At 49.8% G+C, this 24,158-nt stretch overlaps 14 pseudogenes; all 14 read left to right on the forward strand.

Annotated features, from left to right (window-relative positions):
- The first annotated feature begins 595 nt into the window (after nucleotides 1-595).
- On the forward strand, nucleotides 596-715 carry LOC130334349 (5S ribosomal RNA; annotated as a pseudogene).
- A 278-nt stretch (nucleotides 716-993) lies between these two features.
- Nucleotides 994-1,113, forward strand: LOC130336213 (5S ribosomal RNA; annotated as a pseudogene).
- A 2,722-nt stretch (nucleotides 1,114-3,835) lies between these two features.
- Nucleotides 3,836-3,955, forward strand: LOC130331000 (5S ribosomal RNA; annotated as a pseudogene).
- Nucleotides 3,956-4,636: 681 nt separating this feature from the next.
- Nucleotides 4,637-4,756, forward strand: LOC130352936 (5S ribosomal RNA; annotated as a pseudogene).
- Nucleotides 4,757-5,433: 677 nt separating this feature from the next.
- LOC130317687 (5S ribosomal RNA) lies at nucleotides 5,434-5,553 on the forward strand (annotated as a pseudogene).
- A 686-nt stretch (nucleotides 5,554-6,239) lies between these two features.
- LOC130348912 (5S ribosomal RNA) lies at nucleotides 6,240-6,359 on the forward strand (annotated as a pseudogene).
- A 1,289-nt stretch (nucleotides 6,360-7,648) lies between these two features.
- On the forward strand, nucleotides 7,649-7,768 carry LOC130336340 (5S ribosomal RNA; annotated as a pseudogene).
- Nucleotides 7,769-9,271: 1,503 nt separating this feature from the next.
- LOC130353141 (5S ribosomal RNA) lies at nucleotides 9,272-9,391 on the forward strand (annotated as a pseudogene).
- Nucleotides 9,392-9,669: 278 nt separating this feature from the next.
- On the forward strand, nucleotides 9,670-9,789 carry LOC130317698 (5S ribosomal RNA; annotated as a pseudogene).
- Nucleotides 9,790-10,478: 689 nt separating this feature from the next.
- On the forward strand, nucleotides 10,479-10,598 carry LOC130353142 (5S ribosomal RNA; annotated as a pseudogene).
- Nucleotides 10,599-10,876: 278 nt separating this feature from the next.
- LOC130317708 (5S ribosomal RNA) lies at nucleotides 10,877-10,996 on the forward strand (annotated as a pseudogene).
- A 2,082-nt stretch (nucleotides 10,997-13,078) lies between these two features.
- Nucleotides 13,079-13,198, forward strand: LOC130316211 (5S ribosomal RNA; annotated as a pseudogene).
- Nucleotides 13,199-13,482: 284 nt separating this feature from the next.
- On the forward strand, nucleotides 13,483-13,602 carry LOC130336351 (5S ribosomal RNA; annotated as a pseudogene).
- Nucleotides 13,603-19,663: 6,061 nt separating this feature from the next.
- Nucleotides 19,664-19,783, forward strand: LOC130347817 (5S ribosomal RNA; annotated as a pseudogene).
- The last annotated feature ends 4,375 nt before the right edge of the window (nucleotides 19,784-24,158 follow it).

Raw genomic sequence — 24,158 nt, forward strand, 5'->3', positions numbered from 1 at the left:
TCCTAAGCTGAACGCGCATGCTCCCGTCAGATCGCAGACTGCTACCCAGCTTAGGGCCTGGTAAGTACTGGCATCGGAGACTGGCTGGGAATCCCGGGTGCCGTTGACATTTTGCTCTATTGCTGCCTTCCGCTCCGATTCCGAAAAAAATTTATTGATGCTTAAATCCACAGTATACAAGGTGTGAAGCTGTCGACGGCCATCCTAAGTTTAACGCGCCTGCTCTCGTCAGATCGCAGACTGGTACAGATCTTAGGGCCCGGTAAGTACCGGCATGGGACACTGGCTGGGAATCCCGGGTGCAGTTGACATTTTAATCTGTTGCCGCCTTCCGCTCCGATTCCGAAAAGGATTTATTGATGCTTAAATGCACAGTATAAAAAGCATGAAGCTGTCAATGGCCATCCTAAGCTGAACGCGCCTGCTCTCGTCAGATCGCAGACTGGTACAGATCTTAGGGCCCGGTAAGTACCGGAATGGGACACTGGCTGGGAATCCTGGCTGCCGTTGACATTTTGCTCTGTTGCCGCCTTCCTCTCCGATTCCGAAAAGGATTTATTGATGCTTAAATGCACAGTATAAAGGGTATGAAGCTGTCAACGGCCATCCTAAGCTGAACGCGCCTGCTCTCGTCAGATCGCAGACTGCTACCCAGCTTAGGGCCCGGTAAGTACCAGCATGGGAGACTGGCTGGGAATCTCAGGTGTTGTTGACATTTTGCTCTGTAGCTCTGTAGACATTTTGCTCCGATTCCGAAAAGGATTTATTGATGCTTAAATCCCCAGTATACAGGGTGTGAAGCCGTCTACGGCTATCCTAAGCTGAATGCGCCTGTTCTTGTCAGATCGCAGACTGCTGCCCGGCAAGTACGGGCATGGGAGACTGGCTGGCAATCCAAGGTGCTATTGACATTTTGCTCTGTTGCCGCCTTCCTCTCCGATTCCGAAAAGGATTTGTTGATGCTTAAATGCACAGTATAAAAAGCATGAAGCTGTCAATGGCCATCCTAAGCTGAACACGCCTGCTCTCGTCAGATCGCAGATTGCTACCCAGCTTAGGGCCCGGTAAGTACTGGCATGGGAGACTGGCTGGGAATCTCGGGTGCCGTTGACATTTTGCTCTATTGCTGCCTTCCGCTCCGATTCCGAAAATAATTTATTGATGCTTAAATCCACAGTATACAAGGTGTGAAGCTGTCGACGGCCATCCTAAGCTTAACGCGCCTGCTCTCGTCAGATCGCAGACTGGTACAGATCTTAGGGCCCGGTAAGTACCGGCATGGGACACTGGCTGGGAATCCCGGGTGCAGTTGACATTTTAATCTGTTGCCGCCTTCCGCTCCGATTCGGAAAAGGATTTATTGATGCTTAAATGCACAGTATAAAGGGCGTGAAGCTGTCAACAGCCATCCTAAGCTGAACGCGCCTGCTCTCGTCAGATTGCAGACTGCTACCCAGCTTAGGGCCCGGTAAGTACCAGCATGGGAGACTGGCTGGGAATCTCAGGTGTTGTTGACATTTAGCTCTGTAGCTCTGTAGACAATTTGCTCCGAATCCGAAAAGGATTTATTGATGCTTAAATCCACAGTATACAGGGTGTGAAGCCGTCTACGGCTATCCTAAGCTGAATGCGCCTGTTCTTGTCAGATCGCAGACTGCTGCCTGGCAAGAACGGGCATGGGAGACTGGCTGGCAATCCAAGGTGCTATTGACATTTTGCTCTGTTGCCGCCTTCCTCTCCGATTAAAAAAAATATTTATTGATGCTTAAATCCACAGTATACAAGGTAAAAAATGTCAACGGCCATCCTAAGCTGAACGCGCCTGCTCTCGTCAGATCGCAGACTGCTATGCAGCTTAGGGCCCAGTAAGTACCGGCATGGGAGACTGGCTGGGAATCCCGGGTGCAGTTGACATTTTGCTCTGTTGCCTCCTTCCGTTCCGATTCCGAAAAGGATTTATTGATGCTTAAATGCACAGTATAAAAAGCATGAAGCTGTCAATGGCCATCCTAAGCTGAACGCGCCTGCTCTCGTCAGATCGCAGACTGGTACAGATCTTAGGGCCCGGTAAGTACCGGCATGGGACACTGGCTGGGAATCCTGGCTGCCGTTGACATTTTGCTCTGTTGCCGCCTTCCTCTCCGATTCCGAAAAGGATTTATTGATGCTTAAATGCACAGTATAAAGGGCATGAAGCTGTCAACGGCCATGCTATGCTGAACGCGCCTGCTCTCGTCAGATCGCAGACTGCTACCCAGCTTAGGGCCCGGTAAGTACCAGCATGGGAGATTGGCTGGGAATCTACAGGGTGTGAAGCCGTCTACGGCTATCCTAAGCTGAATGCGCCTGTTTTTGTCAGATCGCAGACTGCTGCCCGGCAAGTACGGGCATGGGAGAATGGCTGGCAATCCAAGGTGCTATTGACATTTTGCTCTGTTGCCGCCTTCCTCTCCAATTCCGAAAAGGATTTATTGATGCTTAAATGCACAGTATAAAAAGCATGAAGCTGTCAATGGCCATCCTAAGCTGAACGCGCCTGCTGTCGTCAGATCGCAGACTGCTACCCAGCTTAGGGCCCGGAAAGTACTGGCATGGGAGACTGGCTGGGAATCCCGGGTGCCGTTGACATTTTGCTCTATTGCTGCCTTCCGCTCCGATTCCGAAAATAATTTATTGATGCTTAAATCCACAGTATACAAGGTGTGAAGCTGTCGAAGCTTAAATCCACAGTATACAGGGTGTGAAGCCGTATTTTGCTATGTTGCTGCCTTCCGTGCCGATTCCGAAAAGGATTTTGATGCTTAAATGCACAGTATACAAAGTGTGAAGCTTTCAACGGCCATCCTAAGCTGAACGTGCCTGCTCTCGTCAGATCGCAGACTGCTACCCAGCTTAGGGCCTGGTAAGTACCAGCATGGGAGACTGGCTGGGAATCCCGGGTGCAGTTGACATTTTAATCTGTTGCCGCCTTCCGCTCCGATTCGGAAAAGGATTTATTGATGCTTAAATGCACAGTATAAAGGGGGTGAAGCTGTCAACAGCCATCCTAAGCTGAACGCGCCTGCTCTCGTCAGATTGCAGACTGCTACCCAGCTTAGGGCCCGGTAAGTACCAGCATGGGAGACTGGCTGGGAATCTCAGGTGTTGTTGACATTTAGCTCTGTAGCTCTGTAGACATTTTGCTCCGATTCCGAAAAGGATTTATTGATGCTTAAATCCACAGTATACAGGGTGTGAAGCCATCTACGGCTATCCTAAGCTGAATGCGCCTGTTCTTGTCAGATCGCAGACTGCTGCCCGGCAAGTACGGGCATGGGAGACTGGCTGGCAATCCAAGGTGCCATTGACATTTTGCTCTGTTGCCGCCTTCCTCTCCGATTAAAAAAAATATTTATTGATGCTTAAATCCACAGTATACAAGGTGTGAAGATGTCAACGGCCATCCTAAGCTGAACGTGCCTGCTCTCGTCAGATCGCAGACTGCTACCCAGCTTAGGGCCCAGTAAGTACCGGCATGGAAGACTGGCTGGGAATCCTGGGTGCAGTTGACATTTTGCTCTGTTGCCGCCTTCCGTTCCGATTCCGAAAAGGATTTATTGATGCTTAAATGCACAGTATAAAAAGCATGAAGCTGTCAATGGCCATCCTAAGCTGAACGCGCCTGCTCTCGTCAGATCGCAGACTGGTACAGATCTTAGGGCCCGGTAAGTACCGGCATGGGACACTGGCTGGGAATCCTGGCTGCCGTTGACATTTTGCTCTGTTGCCGCCTTCCTCTCCGATTCCGAAAAGGATTTATTGATGCTTAAATGCACAGTATAAAAAGCATGAAGCTGTCAATGGCCATCCCAAGCTGAACACGCCTGCTCTCGTCAGATCGCAGACTGCTACCCAGCTTAGGGCCCGGTAAATACTGGCATGGGAGACTGGCTGGGAATCCCGGGTGCCGTTGACATTTTGCTCTATTGCTGCCTTCCGCTCCGATTCCGAAAAGAATTTATTGATGCTTAAATCCACAGTATACAAGGTGTGAAGCTGTCGACGGCCATCCTAAGCTTAACGCGCCTGCTCTCGTCAGATCGCAGACTGGTACAGATCTTAGGGCCCGGTAAGTACCGGCATGGGACACTGGCTGGGAATCCCGGGTGCAGTTGACATTTTAATCTGTTGCCGCCTTCCGCTCCGATTCGGAAAAGGATTTATTGATGCTTAAATGCACAGTATAAAGGGCGTGAAGCTGTCAACAGCCATCCTAAGCTGAACGCGCCTGCTCTCGTCAGATTGCAGACTGCTACCCAGCTTAGGGCCCGGTAAGTACCAGCATGGGAGACTGGCTGGGAATCTCAGGTGTTGTTGACATTTAGCTCTGTAGCTCTGTAGACAATTTGCTCCCATTCCGAAAAGGATTTATTGATGCTTAAATCCACAGTATACAGGGTGTGAAGCCGTCTACGGCTATCCTAAGCTGAATGCGCCTGTTCTTGTCAGATCGCAGACTGCTGCCTGGCAAGTACGGGCATGGGAGACTGGCTGGCAATCCAAGGTGCTATTGACATTTTGCTCTGTTGCCGCCTTCCTCTCCGATTAAAAAAAATATTTATTGATGCTTAAATCCACAGTATACAAGGTAGAAGATGTCAACGGCCATCCTAAGCTGAACGCGCCTGCTCTCGTCAGATCGCAGACTGCTATGCAGCTTAGGGCCCAGTAAGTACTGGCATGGGAGACTGGCTGGGAATCCCGGGTGCAGTTGACATTTTGCTCTGTTGCCGCCTTCCGTTCCGATTCCGAAAAGGATTTATTGATGCTTAAATGCACAGTATAAAAAGCATGAAGCTGTCAATGGCCATCCTAAGCTGAACGCGCCTGCTCTCGTCAGATCGCAGACTGGTACAGATCTTAGGGCCCGGTAAGTACCGGCATGGGACACTGGCTGGGAATCCTGGCTGCCGTTGACATTTTGCTCTGTTGCCGCCTTCCTCTCCGATTCCGAAAAGGATTTATTGATGCTTAAATGCACAGTATAAAGGGCATGAAGCTGTCAACGGCCATCCTATGCTGAACGCGCCTGCTCAGATCGCAGACTGCTACCCAGCTTAGGGCCCGGTGAGTACCAGCATGGGAGACTGGCTGGGAATCTCAGGTGTTGTTGAAATTTTGCTCTGTAGCTCTGTAGACATTTTGCTCCGATTCCGAAAAGGATTTATTGATGCTGAAATCCACAGTATACAGGGTGTGAAGCCGTGTACGGCTATCCTAAGCTGAATGCGCCTGTTCTTGTCAGATCGCAGACTGCTGCCCGGCAAGTACGGGCATGGGAGACTGGCTGGCAATCCAAGGTGCTATTGACATTTTGCTCTGTTGCCGCCTTCCTCTCCGATTCCGAAAAGGATTTATTGATGCTTAAATGCACAGTATAAAAAGCATGAAGCTGTCAATGGCCATCCTAAGCTGAACGCGCCTGCTCTCGTCAGATCGCAGACTGCTACCCAGCTTAGGGCCCGGAAAGTACTGGCATGGGAGACTGGCTGGGAATCCCGGGTGCCGTTGACATTTTGCTCTATTGCTGCCTTCCGCTCCGATTCCGAAAATAATTTATTGATGCTTAAATCCACAGTATACAAGGTGTGAAGCTGTCGACGGCCATCCTAAGCTTAACGCACCTGCTCTCGTCAGATCGCAGACTGGTACAGATCTTAGGGCCCGGTAAGTACCGGCATGGGACACTGGCTGGGAATCCCGGCTGCCGTTGACATTTTGCTCTGTTGCCGCCTTCCGTTCCGATTCCGAAAAGGATTTATTGATGCTTAAATGCACAGTATAAAGGGCAAGAAGCTGTCAACGGCCATCCAAAGCTGAACGCGCCTGCTCTCGTCAGATCGCAGACTGCTATCCAGCTTAGGGCCCGGTAAGTACCAGCATCGGAAACTGGCTGGGAATCCCAGGTGTCGTTGACATTTTGCTCTGTTGCCGCCTTCCGCTCCGATTCCGAAAATAATTTATTGATGCTTAAATCCACAGTATACAAGGTGTGAAGCTGTCGACGGCCATCCTAAGCTTAACGCGCCTGCTCTTGTCAGATCGCAGACTGGTACAGATCTTAGGGCCCGGTAAGTACCGGCATGGGACACTGGCTGTTAATCCCGGCTGCCGTTGACATTTTGCTCTGTTGCCGCCTTCCGTTCCGATTCCGAAAAGGATTTTGATGCTTAAATGCACAGTATACAAAGTGTGAAGCTGTCAACGGCCATCCTAAGCTGAACGCGCCTGCTCTCGTCAGATCGCAGACTGCTACCCAGCTTAGGGCCTGGTAAGTACCAGCATGGGAGACTGGCTGGGAATCCCGGGTGCAGTTGACATTTTAATCTGTTGCCGCCTTCCGCTCCGATTCGGAAAAGGATTTATTTATGCTTAATTGCACAGTATAAAGGGCATGAAGCTGTCAACAGCCATCCTAAGCTGAACGCGCCTGCTCTCGTCAGATTGCAGACTGCTACCCAGCTTAGGGACCGGTAAGTACCAGCATGGGAGACTGGCTGGGAATCTCAGGTGTTGTTGACATTTAGCTCTGTAGCTCTGTAGACATTTTGCTCCGATTCCGAAAAGGATTTATTGATGCTTAAATCCACAGTATACAGGGTGTGAAGCCGTCTACGGCTATCCTAAGCTGAATGCGCCTGTTCTTGTCAGATCGCAGACTGCTGCCCGGCAAGTACGGGCATGGGAGACTAGCTGGCAATCCAAGGTGCTATTGATATTTTGCTCTGTTGCCGCCTTCCTCTCCGATTAAAAAAAATATTTATTGATGCTTAAATCCACAGTATACAAGGTGTGAAGATGTCAACGGCCATCCTAAGCTGAACACGCCTGCTCTCGTCAGATCGCAGACTGCTACGCAGCTTAGGGCCCAGTAAGTACCGGCATGGGAGTAAGGCTGGGAATCCCGGGTGCAGTTGACATTTTGCTCTGTTGCCGCCTTCCGTTCCGATTCCGAAAAGGATTTATTGATGCTTAAATGCACAGTATAAAAAGCATGAAGCTGTCAATGGCCATCCTAAGCTGAACGCGCCTGCTCTCGTCAGATCGCAGACTGGTACAGATCTTAGGGCCCGGTAAGTACCGGCATGGGACACTGGCTGGGAATCCTGGCTGCCGTTGACATTTTGCTCTGTTGCCGCCTTCCTCTCCGATTCCGAAAAGGATTTATTGATGCTTAAATGCACAGTATAAAGGGCGAGAAGCTGTCAACGGCCATCCTAAGCTGAACGCCCCTGGCTCTCGTCAGATCGCAGACTGCTACCCAGCTTAGTGCCCGGTAAGTACCAGCATGGGAGACTGGCTGGGAATCCCAGGTGTCGTTGACATTTTGCTCTGTTGCCGCCTTCCGCTCCGATTCCGAAAATAATTTATTGATGCTTAAATCCACAGTATACAAAGTGTGAAGCTGTCGACGGCCATCCTAAGCTTAACACGCCTGCTCTCGTCAGATCGCAGACTGGTACAGATCTTAGGGCCCGGTAAGTACCGGCATGGGACACTGGCGGTTAATCCCGGCTGCCGTTGACATTTTGCTCTGTTGCCGCCTTCCGTTCCGATTCCGAAAAGGATTTATTGATGCTTAAATGCACAGTATAAAGGGCGAGAAGCTGACAACGGCCATCCTAAGCTGAACGCGCCTGCTCTCGTCAGATCGCAGACTGCTACCCAGCTTAGGGCCCGGTAAGTACCAGCATGGGAGACTGGCTGGGAATCCCAGGTGTCGTTGACATTTTGCTCAGTTGCCGCCTTCCGCTCCAATTCCGAAAAGGATTTATTGATGCTTAAATCCACAGTATAAAGGGCGAGAAGCTGTCAACGGCCATCCTAAGCTGAACGTGCCTGCTCTCGTCAGATCGCAGACTGCTACCCAGCTTAGGGCCCAGTAAGTACCGGCATGGAAGACTGGCTGGGAATCCTGGGTGCAGTTGACATTTTTGCTCTGTTGCCGCCTTCCGTTCTGATTCCGAAAAGGATTTATTGATGCTTAAATGCACAGTATAAAAATCATGAAGCTGTCATTGGCCATCCTAAGCTGAACGCGCCTGCTCCCGTCAGATCGCAGACTGCTACCCAGCTTAGGGCCCAGTAAGTACTGGCATGGGAGACTGGCTGGGAATCCCGGTTGCCGTTGCCGTTGCCGTTGACATTTTGCTCTATTGCTGCCTTTCGCTTTGATTCCAAAAATAATTTCTTGATGCTTAAATCCACAGTATACAAGGTGTGAAGCTGTCGACGGCCATCCTAAGCTTAACGCGCCTGCTCTCGTCAGATCGCAGACTGGTACAGATCTTAGGGCCCGGTAAGTACCGGCATGGGACACTGGCTGGGAATCCCAGGTCTTGTTGACATTTTGCTCTGTAGCCGCCTTCCGCTCCGATTCGGAAAAGGATTTATTGATGCTTAAATGCACAGTATAAAGGGTGTGAAGCTGTCAACGGCCATCATAAGCTGAACGCGCCTGCTCTCGTCAGATTGCAGACTGCTACCCAGCTTAGGGCCCGGTAAGTACCAGCATGGGAGACTGGCTGGGAATCTCAGGTGTTGTTGACATTTTGCTCTGTAGCTCTGTAGACATTTTTCTCCGATTCCGAAAAGGATTTATTGATGCTTAAATCCACAGTATACAAGGTGTGAAGCTGTCGACGGCCATCCTAAGCTTAACGCGCCTGTTCTTGTCAGATCGCAGACTGCTGCCCGGCAAGTACGGGCATGGGAGACTGGCTGGCAATCCAAGGTGCTATTGACATTTTGCTCTGTTGCCGCCTTCCTCTCCGATTAAAAAAAATATTTATTGATGCTTAAATCCACAGTATACAAGGTAGAAGATGTCAACGGCCATCCTAAGCTGAACGCGCCTGCTCTCGTCAGATCGCAGACTGCTATGCAGCTTAGGGCCCAGTAAGTACCGGCATGGGAGACTGGCTGGGAATCCCGGGTGCAGTTGACATTTTGCTCTGTTGCCGCCTTCCGTTCCGATTCCAAAAAGGATTTATTGATGCTTAAATGCACAGTATAAAAAGCATGAAGCTGTCAATGGCCATCCTAAGCTGAACGCGCCTGCTCTCGTCAGATCGCAGACTGGTACAGATCTTAGGGCCCGGTAAGTACCGACATGGGACACTGGCTGGGAATCCTGGCTGCCGTTTGACATTTTGCTCTGTTGCCGCCTTCCTCTCCGATTCCGAAAAGGATTTATTGATGCTTAAATGCACAGTATAAAGGGCATGAAGCTGTCAACGGCCATCCTAAGCTGAACGCACCTGCTCTCGTCAGATCGCAGACTGCTACCCAGCTTAGGGCCTGGTAAGTACCAGCATGGGAGACTGGCTGGGAATCTCAGGTGTTGTTGACATTTTGCTCTGTAGCTCTGTAGACATTTTGCTCCGATTCCGGAAAGGATTTATTGATGCTTAAATCCACAGTATACAGGGTGTGAAGCCGTCTACGGCTATCCTAAGCTGAATGCGCCTGTTCTTGTCAGATCGCAGACTGCTGCCCGGCAAGTACGGGCATGGGAGAATGGCTGGCAATCCAAGGTGCTATTGACATTTTGCTCTGTTGCCGCCTTCCCCTCTGATTCCGAAAAGGATTTATTGATGCTTAAATGCACAGTATAAAAAGCATGAAGCTGTCAATGGCCATCCTAAGCTGAACGCGCCTGCTCTCGTCAGATCGCAGACTGCTACCCAGCTTAGGGCCCGGAAAGTACTGGCATGGGAGACTGGCTGGGAATCCCGGGTGCCGTTGACATTTTGCTCTATTGCTGCCTTCCGCTCCGATTCCGAAAATAATTTATTGATGCTTAAATCCACAGTATACAAGGTGTGAAGCTGTCGACGGCCATCCTAAGCTTAACGCGCCTGCTCTCGTCAGATCGCAGACTGGTACAGATCTTAGGGCCCGGTAAGTACCGTCATGGGACACTGGCTGGGAATCCCGGCTGCCGTTGACATTTTGCTCTGTTGCCGCCTTCCGTTCCGATTCCGAAAAGGATTTATTGATGCTTAAATGCACAGTATAAAGGGCAAGAAGCTGTCAACGGCCATCCTAAGCTGAACGCGCCTGCTCTCGTCAGATCGCAGACTGCTATGCAGCTTAGGGCCCAGTAAGTACCGGCATGGGAGACTGGCTGGGAATCCCGGGTGCAGTTGACATTTTGCTCTGTTGCCGCCTTCCGTTCCGATTCCAAAAAGGATTTATTGATGCTTAAATGCACAGTATAAAAAGCATGAAGCTGTCAATGGCCATCCTAAGCTGAACGCGCCTGCTCTCGTCAGATCGCAGACTGGTACAGATCTTAGGGCCCGGTAAGTACCGACATGGGACACTGGCTGGGAATCCTGGCTGCCGTTTGACATTTTGCTCTGTTGCCGCCTTCCTCTCCGATTCCGAAAAGGATTTATTGATGCTTAAATGCACAGTATAAAGGGCATGAAGCTGTCAACGGCCATCCTAAGCTGAACGCACCTGCTCTCGTCAGATCGCAGACTGCTACCCAGCTTAGGGCCTGGTAAGTACCAGCATGGGAGACTGGCTGGGAATCTCAGGTGTTGTTGACATTTTGCTCTGTAGCTCTGTAGACATTTTGCTCCGATTCCGGAAAGGATTTATTGATGCTTAAATCCACAGTATACAGGGTGTGAAGCCGTCTACGGCTATCCTAAGCTGAATGCGCCTGTTCTTGTCAGATCGCAGACTGCTGCCCGGCAAGTACGGGCATGGGAGAATGGCTGGCAATCCAAGGTGCTATTGACATTTTGCTCTGTTGCCGCCTTCCCCTCTGATTCCGAAAAGGATTTATTGATGCTTAAATGCACAGTATAAAAAGCATGAAGCTGTCAATGGCCATCCTAAGCTGAACGCGCCTGCTCTCGTCAGATCGCAGACTGCTACCCAGCTTAGGGCCCGGAAAGTACTGGCATGGGAGACTGGCTGGGAATCCCGGGTGCCGTTGACATTTTGCTCTATTGCTGCCTTCCGCTCCGATTCCGAAAATAATTTATTGATGCTTAAATCCACAGTATACAAGGTGTGAAGCTGTCGACGGCCATCCTAAGCTTAACGCGCCTGCTCTCGTCAGATCGCAGACTGGTACAGATCTTAGGGCCCGGTAAGTACCGTCATGGGACACTGGCTGGGAATCCCGGCTGCCGTTGACATTTTGCTCTGTTGCCGCCTTCCGTTCCGATTCCGAAAAGGATTTATTGATGCTTAAATGCACAGTATAAAGGGCAAGAAGCTGTCAACGGCCATCCTAAGCTGAACGCGCCTGCTCTCGTCAGGTCGCAGACTGCTACCCAGCTTAGGGCCCGGTAAGTACCAGCATCGGAAACTGGCTGGGAATCCCAGGTATCGTTGACATTTTGCTCTGTTGCCGCCTTCCGCTCCGATTCCGAAAATAATTTATTGATGCTTAAATCCACAGTATAAAAGGTGTGAAGCTGTCGACGGCCATCCTAAGCTTAACGCGCTTGCTCTTGTCAGATCGCAGACTGGTACAGATCTTAGGGCCCGGTAAGTACCGGCATGGGACACTGGCTGTTAATCCCGGCTGCCGTTGACATTTTGCTCTGTTGCCGCCTTCCGTTCCGATTCCGAAAAGGATTTTGATGCTTAAATGCACAGTATACAAAGTGTGAAGCTGTCAACGGCCATCCTAAGCTGAACGCGCCTGCTCTCGTCAGATCGCAGACTACTACCCAGCTTAGGGCCTGGTAAGTACCAGCATGGTAGACTGGCTGGGAATCCCGGGTGCAGTTGACATTTTAATCTGTTGCCGCCTTCCGCTCCGATTCGGAAAAGGATTTATTGATGCTTAAATCCACAGTGTACAGGGTGTGAAGCCGTCTACGGCTATCCTAAGCTGAATGCGCCTGTTCTTTTCAGATCGCAGACTGCTGCCCGGCAAGTACGGGCATGGGAGACTGGCTGGCAATCCAAGGTGCTATTGACATTTTGCTCTGTTGCCGCCTTCCTCTCTGATTAAAAAAAATATTTATTGATGCTTAAATCCACAGTATACAAGGTGTGAAGATGTCAACGGCCATCCTAAGCTGAACACGCCTGCTCTCGTCAGATCACAGACTGCTAGGCAGCTTAGGGCCCAGTAAGTATCGGCATGGGAGTAAGGCTGGGAATCCCGGGTGCAGTTGACATTTTGCTCTGTTGCCGCCTTCCGTTCCGATTCCGAAAAGGATTTATTGATGCTTAAGTGCACAGTATAAAGGGCATGAAGCTGTCAACGGCCATCCTATGCTGAACGCGCCTGCTCTCGTCAGATCGCAGACTGCTACCCAGCTTAGGGCCCGGTAAGTACCAGCATGGGAGACTGGCTGGGAATCTCAGGTGTCGTTGACATTTTGCTCTGTAGCTCTGTAGACATTTTGCTCCGATTCCGAAAAGGATTTATTGATGCTTAAATCCACAGTATACAGGGTGTGAAGCCGTCTACGGCTATCCTAAGCTGAATGTGCCTGTTCTTGTCAGATTGCAGACTGCTGCCCGGCAAGTACGGGCATGGGAGACTGACTGAAAATCCAAGGTGCTATTGACATTTTGCTCTGTTGCCGCCTTCCTCTCCGATTCCGAAAAGGATTTATTGATGCTTAAATGCACAGTATAAAAAGCATGAATTTGTCAATGGCCATCCTAAGCTGAACGCGCCTGCTCTCGTCAGATCGGAGACTGCTACCCAGCTTAGGGCCCGGTAAGTACTGGCATGGGAGACTGGCTTGGAATCCCGGGTGCCGTTGACATTTTGCTCTATTGCTGCCTTCCGCTCCGATTCCGAAAATAATTTATTGATGCTTAAATCCACAGTATACAAGGTGTGAAGCTGTTGACGGCCATCCTAAGCTTAACGCGCCTGCTCTCGTCAGATCGCAGACTGGTACATATCTTAGGGCCCGGTAAGTACCGGCATGGGACACTGGCTGGGAATCCCGGCTGCCGTTGACATTTTGCTCTGTTGCCGCCTTCCGTTCCGATTCCGAAAAGGATTTATTGATGCTTAAATGCACAGTATAAAGGGCGAGAAGCTGTCAACGGCCATCCTAAGCTGAACGCTCCTGCTCTCGTCAGATCGCAGACTGCTACCCAGCTTAGGGCCCGGTAAGTACCAGCATGGGAGACTGGCTGGGAATCCCAGGTGTCGTTGACATTTTGCTCTGTTGCCGCCTTCTGCTCCGATTCCGAAAATAATTTATTGATGCTTAAATCCACAGTATACAAAGTGTGAAGCTGTCGACGGCCATCCTAAGCTTAACGCGCCTGCTCTCGTCAGATCGCAGACTGGTACAGATCTTAGGGCCCGGTAAGTACCGGCATGGGACACTGGCTGTTAATCCCGGCTGCCGTTGACATTTTGCTCTGTTGCCGCCTTCCGTTCCGATTCCGAAAAGGATTTATTGATGCTTAAATGCACAGTATAAAGGGCGAGAAGCTGACAACGGCCATCCTAAGCTGAACGCGCCTGCTCTCGTCAGATCGCAGACTGCTACCCAGCTTAGGGCCCGGTAAGTACCAGCATGGGAGACTGGCTGGGAATCCCAGGTGTCGTTGACATTTTGCTCTGTTGCCGCCTTCCGCTCCGATTCGGAAAAGGATTTATTGATGCTTAAATCCACAGTATAAAGGGCGAGAAGCTGTCAACGGCCATCCTAAGCTGAACGCGCCTGCTCTTGTCAGATCGCAGACTGCTACCCAGCTTAGGGCCCAGTAAGTACCGGCATGGGAGACTGGCTGGGAATCCTGGGTGCAGTTGACATTTTTGCTCTGTTGCCGCCTTTCGTTCTGATTCCGAAAAGGATTTATTGATGCTTAAATGCACAGTATAAAAATCATGAAGCTGTCAATGGCCATCCTAAGCTGAACGCGCCTGCTCCCGTCAGATCGCAGACTGCTACCCAGCTTAGGGCCCAGTTAGTACTGGCATGGGAGACTGGCTGGGAATCCCGGTTGCCGTTGCCGTTGACATTTTGCTCTATTGCTGCCTTCCGCTTTGATTCCGAAAATAATTTCTTGATGCTTAAATCCACAGTATACAAGGTGTGAAGCTGTCGACGGCCATCCTAAGCTTAACGCGCCTGCTCTCGTCAGATCGCAGACTGGTACAGATCTTAGGGCCCGGTAAGTACCGGCATGGGACACTGGCTGGGAATCCCGGCTGCCGTTGACATTTTGCTCTGTTGCTGCCTTCCGTTCCGATTCCGAAAAGGATTTATTGATGCTTAACCCCTTAAGGACCAGGCCATTTTACACCTTAGGACCAGAGCGTTTTTTGAACATCTGACCACTGTCACTTTAAGCATTAATAACTCTAAGACGCTTTTACCTATCATTCTGATTCCAAGATTGTTTTTTCGTGACATATTCTACTTTATGTTATTGGTAAAATTTTGTCGATACTTGCATCGTTTCTTAGTGAAAAATTCCAAAATTTGATGAAAAAACTTGAAAATTTTGCATTTTTCTAACTTTTAAGCTCTCTGCTTGTAAGGAAAATGGATATTCCAAATAATTTTTTTTTTATTCACATATACAATATGTCCACTTTATGTTTGCATCATAAAATTTACGATTTTTTACTTTTGGAAGACACCAGAGGGCTTCAAAGTTCAGCAGCAATTTTCCAATTTTTCACAAAATTTCCAAAATCACAATTTTTCAGGGACCAGTTCAGGTTTGAAGTGGATTTGAAGGGTCTTCATATTAGAAATACCCCATAAATGACCCCATTATAAAAACTGCACCCCCCAAAGTATTCAAAATGACATTCAGTCAGCGTTTTAACCCTTTAGGTGTTTCACAGGAATAGCAGCAAAGTGAAGGAGAAAATTCACAATCTTCATTTTTTACACTTGCATGTTCTTGTAGACCCAATTTTTGAATTTTTACAAGGGGTAAAAGGAGAAAATGTATACTTATATTTGTAGCCCAATTTCTCTCGAGTAAGCACATACCTCATATGTCTATGTAAATTGTTCGGCGGGCGCAGTAGAGGGCTCAGAAGCGAAGGAGCGACGAGGGGATTTTGGAGAGTACGTTTTTCTGAAATGGTTTTTGGGGGGCATGTTGTATTTAGGAAGCCCCTATGGTGCCAGAACAGGAAAAAATACCCACATGGCATACCATTTTGGAAACTAGACCCCTTGAGGAACGTAACAAGGAATAAAGTGAGCCTTAATACCCCACAGGTGTTTCACAACTTTTGCATATGTAAAAAAATGTTTTAAAAATGGCACTAAAATGTGTGTTTCCACCCAAATTTCACATGTATGCAAGGGTTAATAGCAGAAAATACCCCCCAAAATTTGTAACCCCATCTCTTCTGAGTATGGAGGTACCCCATAAGTTGACCTGAAGTGTACTACGGGCGAACTACAATGCTCAGAAGAGAAGGAGTCATATTTGGCTTTTTGAGAGCAAATTTTGCTCGGGGGCATGTCGCATTTAGGAAGCCCCTATGGTGCCAGGACAGCAAAAAATACCCACATGGCATACCATTTTGGAAACTAGACCCCTTGAGGAACGTAACAAGAAATAAAGTGAGCCTTAATACCCCACAGGGGTTTCACGACTTTTGCATACGTAAAAAAAAAAAAAAATAATTTTCACTAAAATGTGTGTTTCCCCCCCAAATTTCACATTTTTGCAAGGGTTAATAGCAGAAAATACCCCCCAAAATTTGTAACCCCATCTCTTATGAGTATGAAGGTACCCCATAAATTGACCTGAAGCGCACTACGGGCAAACTACAATGCTCAGAAGAGAGGGAGTCATATTTGGCTTTTTGAGAGCAAATTTTGCTCGGGGGGCATGTCGCATTTAGGAAGCCCCTATGGTGCCAGGACAGCAAAATAACCCCCACATGGCATACCATTTTGGAAACTAAACCCCTTGAGGAACGTAACAAGGGGTACAGTGAGCATTTACCCCCCACTGGTGTCTGTCAGATCTTTGGAACAGTGGGCTGTACAAAATGTTTAATTTGCACAGCCCACTGTTCCAAAGATCTGTCAGACACCAGTGGGGGGTAAATTCTCACTGCACCCCTCATTACATTCCGTGAGGGGTGTAGTTTCCGAAATGGGGTCACATGTGAGGTTTTTTTTTTTTTGCATTTGTCAAAACCGCTGTAACAATCAGCCAGCCCTGTGCAAATCACCTCAAATGTACATGGTGCACTCTCCCTTCTGGGCCTTGTTGTGCGCCCCCAGAGCACTTTGCTCCCACATATGGGGTATCTCCATAGTTGAGAGAAATTGCGTTACAAATTTTGGGGGGCTTTTTTCCCTTTTACCTCTTGTCAAAATGAAAAGTATGGGGCAACACCAGCATGTTAGTGTAAAAAAATTTTTTTTTTACACTAACATGCTGGTGTAGACCCCCAACTTCACCTTTTCATGAGGGGTGAAAGGAGAAAAAGCCCCCCAAAATTTGTTAGGCAATTTCTCCCGAGTACGGTGATACCCCATATGTGGCCCTAAACTGTTGCCTTGAAATACGACAGGGCTCCAAAGTGAGAGAGCGCCATGCGCATTTGAGGCCTAAATTAGGGACTTGCATAGGGGTGGACATAGGGGTATTCTACGCCAGCCTCCAGCTGTTGCAAAACTCCCAGCATGCCTGGACAGTCAACGACTGTCCGGCAATACTGGGAGTTGTTGTTTTGCAACAGCTGGAGGCTCCATTTTGGAAACAGTGGCGTACCAGACGTTTTCATTTTTATTGGGGAGGGGGGCTGTGTAGGGGTATGTGTATATGTAGTGTTTTTTACTTTTTATTTTGTGTTGGTGTCAGTGTAGTGTAGTGTTTTTAGGGTACAGTCACATGGGCGGGGGATTACAGCGAGTTTGAGCTGCCGCGCAAAATTTGCTGCATCGCAAACTTGCAGCCTGATACTCACTGTAAGCCCCCTGCCCATGTGAATGTATCCTGTACATTCACAGTGGGGGGGGGGGGGACCTCCAGCTGTTGCAAAACCACAACTCCCAGCATGCACAGTCCATCAGTGCATGCTGGTAGTTATAGTTTTGCAACAGATGGAGGCACACGGGTTGGGAAACACTGAGTTAGGAAACAGACAATGTTTCCCAACCAGTGTGCCTCCTGTTGTTGCAAAACCACAACTCCCAGCATTCTCAGGCATGCTGGGAGTAGTAGTTCGGCAATATCTTTAGAGCTAGCTGTTGCCGAACTACAACTCCCAGCATGCTTGGAGTTGTAGTTTTGCAACATCTGGAGGACTACAGTTTGCAGACCACTAATAGTGGTTCCCAATCTGTGCCCTTCCAGATGTTGCAAAACTACAACTCCCAGTATGCCAAAACTGTCCAGGCATGCTGGGAGTTGTAGTTCTGCAACATCTGAAGGGCCAGATGTTGCAGAACTACAACTCCCAGCATGCCTGGACAGTAAGGGCATGCTGAGGATGTGTAGTTTTGCAACATCTGGAAGGGCACAGTGGTCTCCAAACTGTGGACCTCCAGATGTTGCAAAACTGCAACTCCCAGCATGCCCAGACGCCAAGGGCTTTCTGGGCATGCTGGGAGTTGTAGTTTACAGGGTCCCTTTACAGCAATGCATGTCGCTTTACGGCGACGTGCATTGCTGTAAAGGGCCCGACCGCGGCTGAAGATCTACTCACCTGTCGCCGCCGCCGCCGCCGTCTCCGCCGCCAGGATCCGGGTCTTCAGGGACGAGGTAAGTACCGGGGCCGGTCCCCAGCACTCCCCCGTCCCCCGCCACGTCCTCCGGTCTTCCTCCCGTCCTCTCCGGACTTCAAGGGGCCGGGCAGGACGGGAGGAAGTAACCGCCCCCCCTCCTGCGATTGGTCGGTTAACTAACCGAAGAATCGCAGGGGATCGGAGGAGGTGGCCGGCTTGCCACCTCGCTCCTATACGTTAGCATGGTCCTGGCTGTCTGTGACAGCCGGGATCATGCGAAATTACCGGGCGGTCGGGTCGGGTCGGGATTTATTGATGCTTAAATCCACAGTATAAAGGGCGAGAAGCTGTCAACGGCCATCCTAAGCTGAACGCGCCTGCTCTCGTCAGATCGCAGACTGCTACCCAGCTTAGGGCCCAGTAAGTACCGGCATGGGAGACTGGCTGGGAATCCCGGGTGCAGTTGACATTTTGCTCTGTTGCCGCCTTCTGTTCCGATTCCGAAAAGGATTTATTGATGCTTAAATGCACAGTATAAAAAGCACGAAGCTGTCAATGGCCATCCTAAGCTGAACGCGCCTGCTCTCGTCGGATCGCAGACTGCTACCCAGCTTAGGGCCCGGTAAGTACTGGCATGAGAGACTGGCTGGGAATCCTGGTTGCCGTTGACATTTTGCTCTATTGCCGTCTTCCGTTCCGATTCCGAAAAGGATTTATTGATGCTTAAATGCACAGTATACAAAGTGTGAAGCTGTCAACGGCCATCCTAAGCTGATCGCTCCTCCTCTCGTCAGATCGCAGACTGCTACACAGCTTAGGGCCCGGTAAGTACTGGCATGGGAGACTGGCTGGGAATCCCGGGTGCCGTTGACATTTTGCTCTATTGCTGCCTTCCACTCCGATTCCGAAAAGAATTTATTGATGCTTAAATCCACAGTATACAAGGTGTGAAGCTGTAGACGGCCATCCTAAGCTTAACGCGCCTGCTCTCGTCAGATCGCAGACTGGTACAGATCTTAGGGCCCGGTAAGTACCGGCATGGGACACTGGCTGGGAATCCCGGCTGCCGTTGACATTTTACTCTGTTGCCGCCTTCCGTTCCGATTCCGAAAAGGATTTATTGATGCTTAAATGCACAGTATAAAGGGCGAGAAGCTGTCAACGGCCATCCTAAGCTGAACGTGCCTGCTCTCGTCAGGTCGCAGACTGCTACCCAGCTTAGGGCCTGGTAAGTACCAGCATGGGAGTCTGGCTGGGAATCCCAGGTGTCGTTGACATTTTGCTCTGTTGCCGCCTTCCGCTCCGATTCCGAAAAGGATTTATTGATGCTTAAATGCACAGTATAAAAATCATGAAGCTGTCAATGGCCATCCTAAGCTGAACGCGCCTGCTCTCGTCAGATCGCAGACTGATACCCAGCTTAGGGCCCGGTAAGTACCAGCATGGGAGACTGGCTGGGAATCCCGGGTGCAGTTGTCATTTTAATCTGTTGCCGCCTTCCGCTCCGATTCGGAAAAGGATTTATTGATGCTTAAATGCACAGTATAAAGGGCGTGAAGCTGTCAATGGCCATCCTAAGCTGAACGCGCCTGCTCTCGTCAGATTGCAGACTGCTACCCAGCTTAGGGCCCGGTAAGTACCAGCATGGGAGGCTGGCTGGGAATCCCAGGTGTTGTTGACATTTTGCTCTGTAGCCGCCTTCCGCTCCGATTCCGAAAAGGATTTATTGATGCTTAATTGCACAGTATAAAGGGCGAGAAGCTGTCAACGGCCATCCTAAGCTGAACGCGCCTGTTCTCGTCAGATCGCAGACTGCTACCCAGCTTCGGGCCCGGTAAGTACCAGCGTGGGAGACTGGCTGGGAATCCCGTGTGCAGTTGACATTTTGCTTTGTTTCTGTTCCGATTCCGAAAATTATTTATTGATTCTTAAATTCACAGTATACAAAGTGTGAAGCTGTCAACGGCCATCCTAAGCTGAACGCGCCTGCTCTCGTCAGATCGCAGACTGCTACCCAGCTTAGGGCCCGGTAAGTACCAACATGGGAGACTGCCTGGGAATCCCAGGTGTTATTGACATTTTGCTCAGTAGCCGCCTTCCGCTCCGATTCCGAAAAGGATTTATTGATGCTTAAATCCACAGTATACAGGGTGTGAAGCCGTCTACGGCTGTCCTAAGCTGAATGTGCCTGTTCTCGTCAGATCGCAGACTGCTGCCCGGCAAGTACGGGCATGGGAGACTGGCTGGCAATCCAAGGTGCTATTGACATTTTGCTCTGTTGCCGCCTTCCGTTCCGATTCCGAAAAGGATTTATTGATGCTTAAATGCACAGTATAAAAATCATGAAGCTGTTAATGGCCATCCTAAGCTGAACGCGCCTGCTCTCATCAGATCACAGACTGCTACTCAGCTTAGGGCCCGGTAAGTACTGGCATGGGAGACTGGCTGGGAATCCCGGTTGCCGTTGACATTTTGCTCTATTGCTGCCTTCCGCTCCGATTCCGAAAAGAATTTATTGATGCTTAAATCCACAGTATACAAGGTGTGAAGCTGTCGACGGCCATCCTAAGCTTAGCGCGCCTGCTCTCGTCAGATCACAGACTGGTACAGATCTTAGGGCCCGGTAAGTACCGACATGGGACACTGGCTGGGAATCCCGGCTGCCGTTGACATTTTGCTCTGTTGCCGCCTTCCGTTCCGATTCCGAAAAGGATTTATTGATGCTTAAATGCACAGTATACAAAGTGTGAAGCTGTCAACGGCCATCGTAAGCTGAACGTGCCTGCTCTCGTCAGATCGCAGACTGCTACCCAGCTTAGGGCCTGGTAAGTACCAGCAGGGGAGACTGGCTGGAAATCCCGGGTGCAGTTGACATTTTAATCTGTTGCCGCCTTCCGCTCCAATTCGGAAAAGGATTTATTGATGCTTAAATGCACAGTATAAAGGGCATGAAGCTGTCAGAGGCCATCCTAAGCTTAACGCGCCTGCTCTCGTCAGAGCGCAGACTGCTACCCAGCTTAGGGCCCGGTAAGTACCAGCATGGGAGACTGGCTGGGACTCTCAGCTGTTGTTGACATTTTGCTCTGTAGCTCTGTAGACATTTTGCTCCGATTCCGAAAAGGATTTATTGATGCTTAAATCCACAGTATACAGGGTGTGAAGCCGTCTACGGCTATCCTAAGCTGAATGCGCCTGTTCTTGTCAGATCGCAGACTGCTGCCCGGCAAGTACGGGCATGGGAGACTGGCTGGCAATCCAAGGTGCTATTGACATTTTGCTCTGTTGCCGCCTTCCTCTCCGATTAAAAAAAATATTTATTGATGCTTAAATCCACAGTATACAAGGCGTGAAGATGTCAACGGCCATCCTAAGCTGAACGCGCCTGCTCTCGTCAGATCGCAGACTGCTACGCAGCTTAGGGCCCAGTAAGTACCGGCATGGGAGACTGGCTGGGAATCCCGTGTGCAGTAGACATTTTGCTCTGTTGCCGCCTTCCGTTCCGATTCCGAAAAGGATTTATTGATGCTTAAATGCACAGTATAAAAAACATGAAGCTGTCAACGGCCATCCTAAGCTGAACGCGCCTGTTCCCGTCAGATCGCAGACTGCTACCCAGCTAAGGGCCCGGTAAGTATTGGCATGGGAGACTGGCTGGGAATCCCGGGTGCCGTTGAAATTTTGCTCTATTGCTGCCTTCCGCTCCGATTCCGAAAATAATTTATTGATGCTTAAATCCACAGTATACAAGGTGTGAAGCTGTCGACGGCCATCCTAAGCTTAACGCGCCTGCTCTCGTCAGATCGCAGACTGGTACAGATCTTAGGGCCCGGTAAGTACCGGCATGGGACACTGGCTGGGAATCCCGGCTGCCGTTGACATTTTGCTCTGTTGCCGCCTTCCGTTCCGATTCCGAAAAGGATTTATTGATGCTTAAATGCACAGTATACAAAATGTGAAGCTGTCAACTGCCATCCTAAGCTGAACGCGCCTGCTCTTGTCAGATCGCAGACTGATACCTAGCTTAGGGCCAGGTAAGTACCAGCATGGGAGACTGGCTGAGAATCCCGGGTTCAGTTGACATTTTAATCTGTTGCCGCCTTCCGCTCCGATTCGGAAAAGGATTTATTGATGCTTAAATGCACAGTATAAAGGGCGTGAAGCTGTCAACGGCCATCCTAAGCTGAACGCGCCTGCTTTTGTCAGATCGCAGACTGCTACCCAGTTTAGGGCCCGGTAAGTACCAGCATGGGAGACTGGCTGGGAATCCCAGGTGTTGTTGACATTTTGCTCTGTAGCCGCCTTCCGCTCCGATTCCGAAAAGGATTTATTGATGCTTAAATCCACAGTATACAGGGTGTGAAGCCGTCTACGGCTATCCTAAGCTGAATGTGCCTGTTCTTGTCAGATCGCAGACTGCTGCCCGGCAAGTACCGACATGGGAGACTGGCTGGCAATCCAAGGTGCTATTGACATTTTGCTCTGTTGCCCCCTTCCTCTCCGATTCCGAAAAGGATTTATTGATGCTTAAATGCACAGTATAAAGGGCGTGAAGCTGTCAACGGCCATCCTATGCTGAACGCGCCTGCTCTCGTCAGATCGCAGACTGCTACCCAGCTTAGGCCCCGGTAAGTACCAGCATGGGAGACTGGCTGGGAATCTCAGGTGTTGTTGACATTTTGCTCTGTAGCTCTGTAGACATTTTGTTCCGATTCCGAAAAGGATTTATTGATGCTTAAATCCACAGTATACAGGGTGTGAAGCCATCTACGGCTATCCTAAGCTGAATGCGCCTGTTCTTGTCAGATCGCAGACTGCTGCCTGGCAAGTACGGGCATGGGAGACTGGCTGGCAATCCAAGGTGCTATTGACATTTTGCTCTGTTGCCGCCTTCCTCTCCGATTAAAAAAAATATTTATTGATGCTTAAATCCACAGTATACAAGGCGTGAAGTTGTCAATGGCCATTCTTAGCTGAACGCGCCTGCTCTCGTCAGATCGCAAACTGCTACCCAGCTTAGGGCTTGGTAAGTACTGGCATGGGAGACTGGCTGGGAATCCCGGGTGCCGTTGACATTTTGCTCTATTGCTGCCTTCCGCTCCGATTCCGAAAATAATTTATTGATGCTTAAACCCACAGTATACAAGGTGTGAAGCTGTCGACGGCCATCCTAAGCTTAACGCGCCTGCTCTCGTCAGATCGCAGACTGGTACAGATCTTAGGGCCCGGTAAGTACCGGCATGGGACACTGGCTGGGAATCCCGGCTGCCGTTGACATTTTGCTCTGTTGCCGCCTTCCGTTCCGATTCCGAAAATTATTTATTGATGCTTAAATGCACAGTATAAAGGGCGTGAAGCCGTCAACGGCCATCCTAAGCTGAACGCGCATGCTCTCGTCAGATTGCAGACTGCTACCCAGCTTAGGGCCCGGTAATTACCAGCATGGGAGACTGGCTGGGAATTCCAGGTGTTGTTGACATTTTGCTCTGTAGCCGCCTTCCATCCGATTCCGAAAAGGATTTATTGATGCTTAAATCCACAGTATACAGGGTGTGAAGCCGTCTACGGCTATCCTAAGCTGAATGTGCCTGTTCTTGTCAGATCGCAGACTGCTGCCCGGCAAGTACGGGCATGGGAGACTTGCTGGCAATCCAAGGTGCTATTGACATTTTGCTCTGTTGCCGCCTTCCTCTCCGATTCCGAAAAGGATTTATTGATGCTTAAATGCACAGTATAAAGGGCGTGAAGCTGTCAATGGCCATCCTAAGCTGAACGCGCCTGCTCTCGTCAGATCGTAGACTGCTACCCAGCTTAGGGCCTGGTAAGTACCAGCATGGGAGACTGGCTGGGAATCTCAGGTGTTGTTGACATTTTGCTCTGTAGCTCTGTAGACATTTTGCTCCGATTCCGAAAAGGATTTATTGATGCTTAAATCCACAGTATACAGGGTGTGAAGCCATCTACGGCTATCCTAAGCTGAATGCGCCTGTTCTTGTCAGATCGCAGACTGCTGCCCGGCAAGTACGGTCATGGGAGACTGGCTGGCAATCCAAGGTGCTATTGACATTTTGCTCTGTAGCCGCCTTCCGAAAAGGATTTATTGATGCTTAAATCCACAGTATACAGGGTGTGAAGCCGTCTACGGCTATCCTAAGCTGAATGTGCCTGTTCCTGTCAGATCGCAGACTGCTGCCCGGCAAGTACAGGCATGGGAGACTGGCTGGCAATCCAAGGTGCTATTGACATTTTGCTCTGTTGCCGCCTTCCTCTCCTTTTCCGAAAAGGATTTATTGATGCTTAAATCCACAGTATACAAGGTGTGAAGCTGTCGACGGCCATCCTAAGCTTAACGCGCCTGCTCTCGTCAGATCGCAGACTGGTACAGTACTTAGGGCCCGGTAGGTACCTGCATGGGACACTGGCTGGGAATCCCGGCTGCCGTTGACATTTTAATCT

Source organism: Hyla sarda, chromosome 1, assembly GCF_029499605.1.
Source record: "Hyla sarda isolate aHylSar1 chromosome 1, aHylSar1.hap1, whole genome shotgun sequence".
In the NCBI taxonomy this organism is placed as follows: domain Eukaryota; kingdom Metazoa; phylum Chordata; class Amphibia; order Anura; family Hylidae; genus Hyla; species Hyla sarda.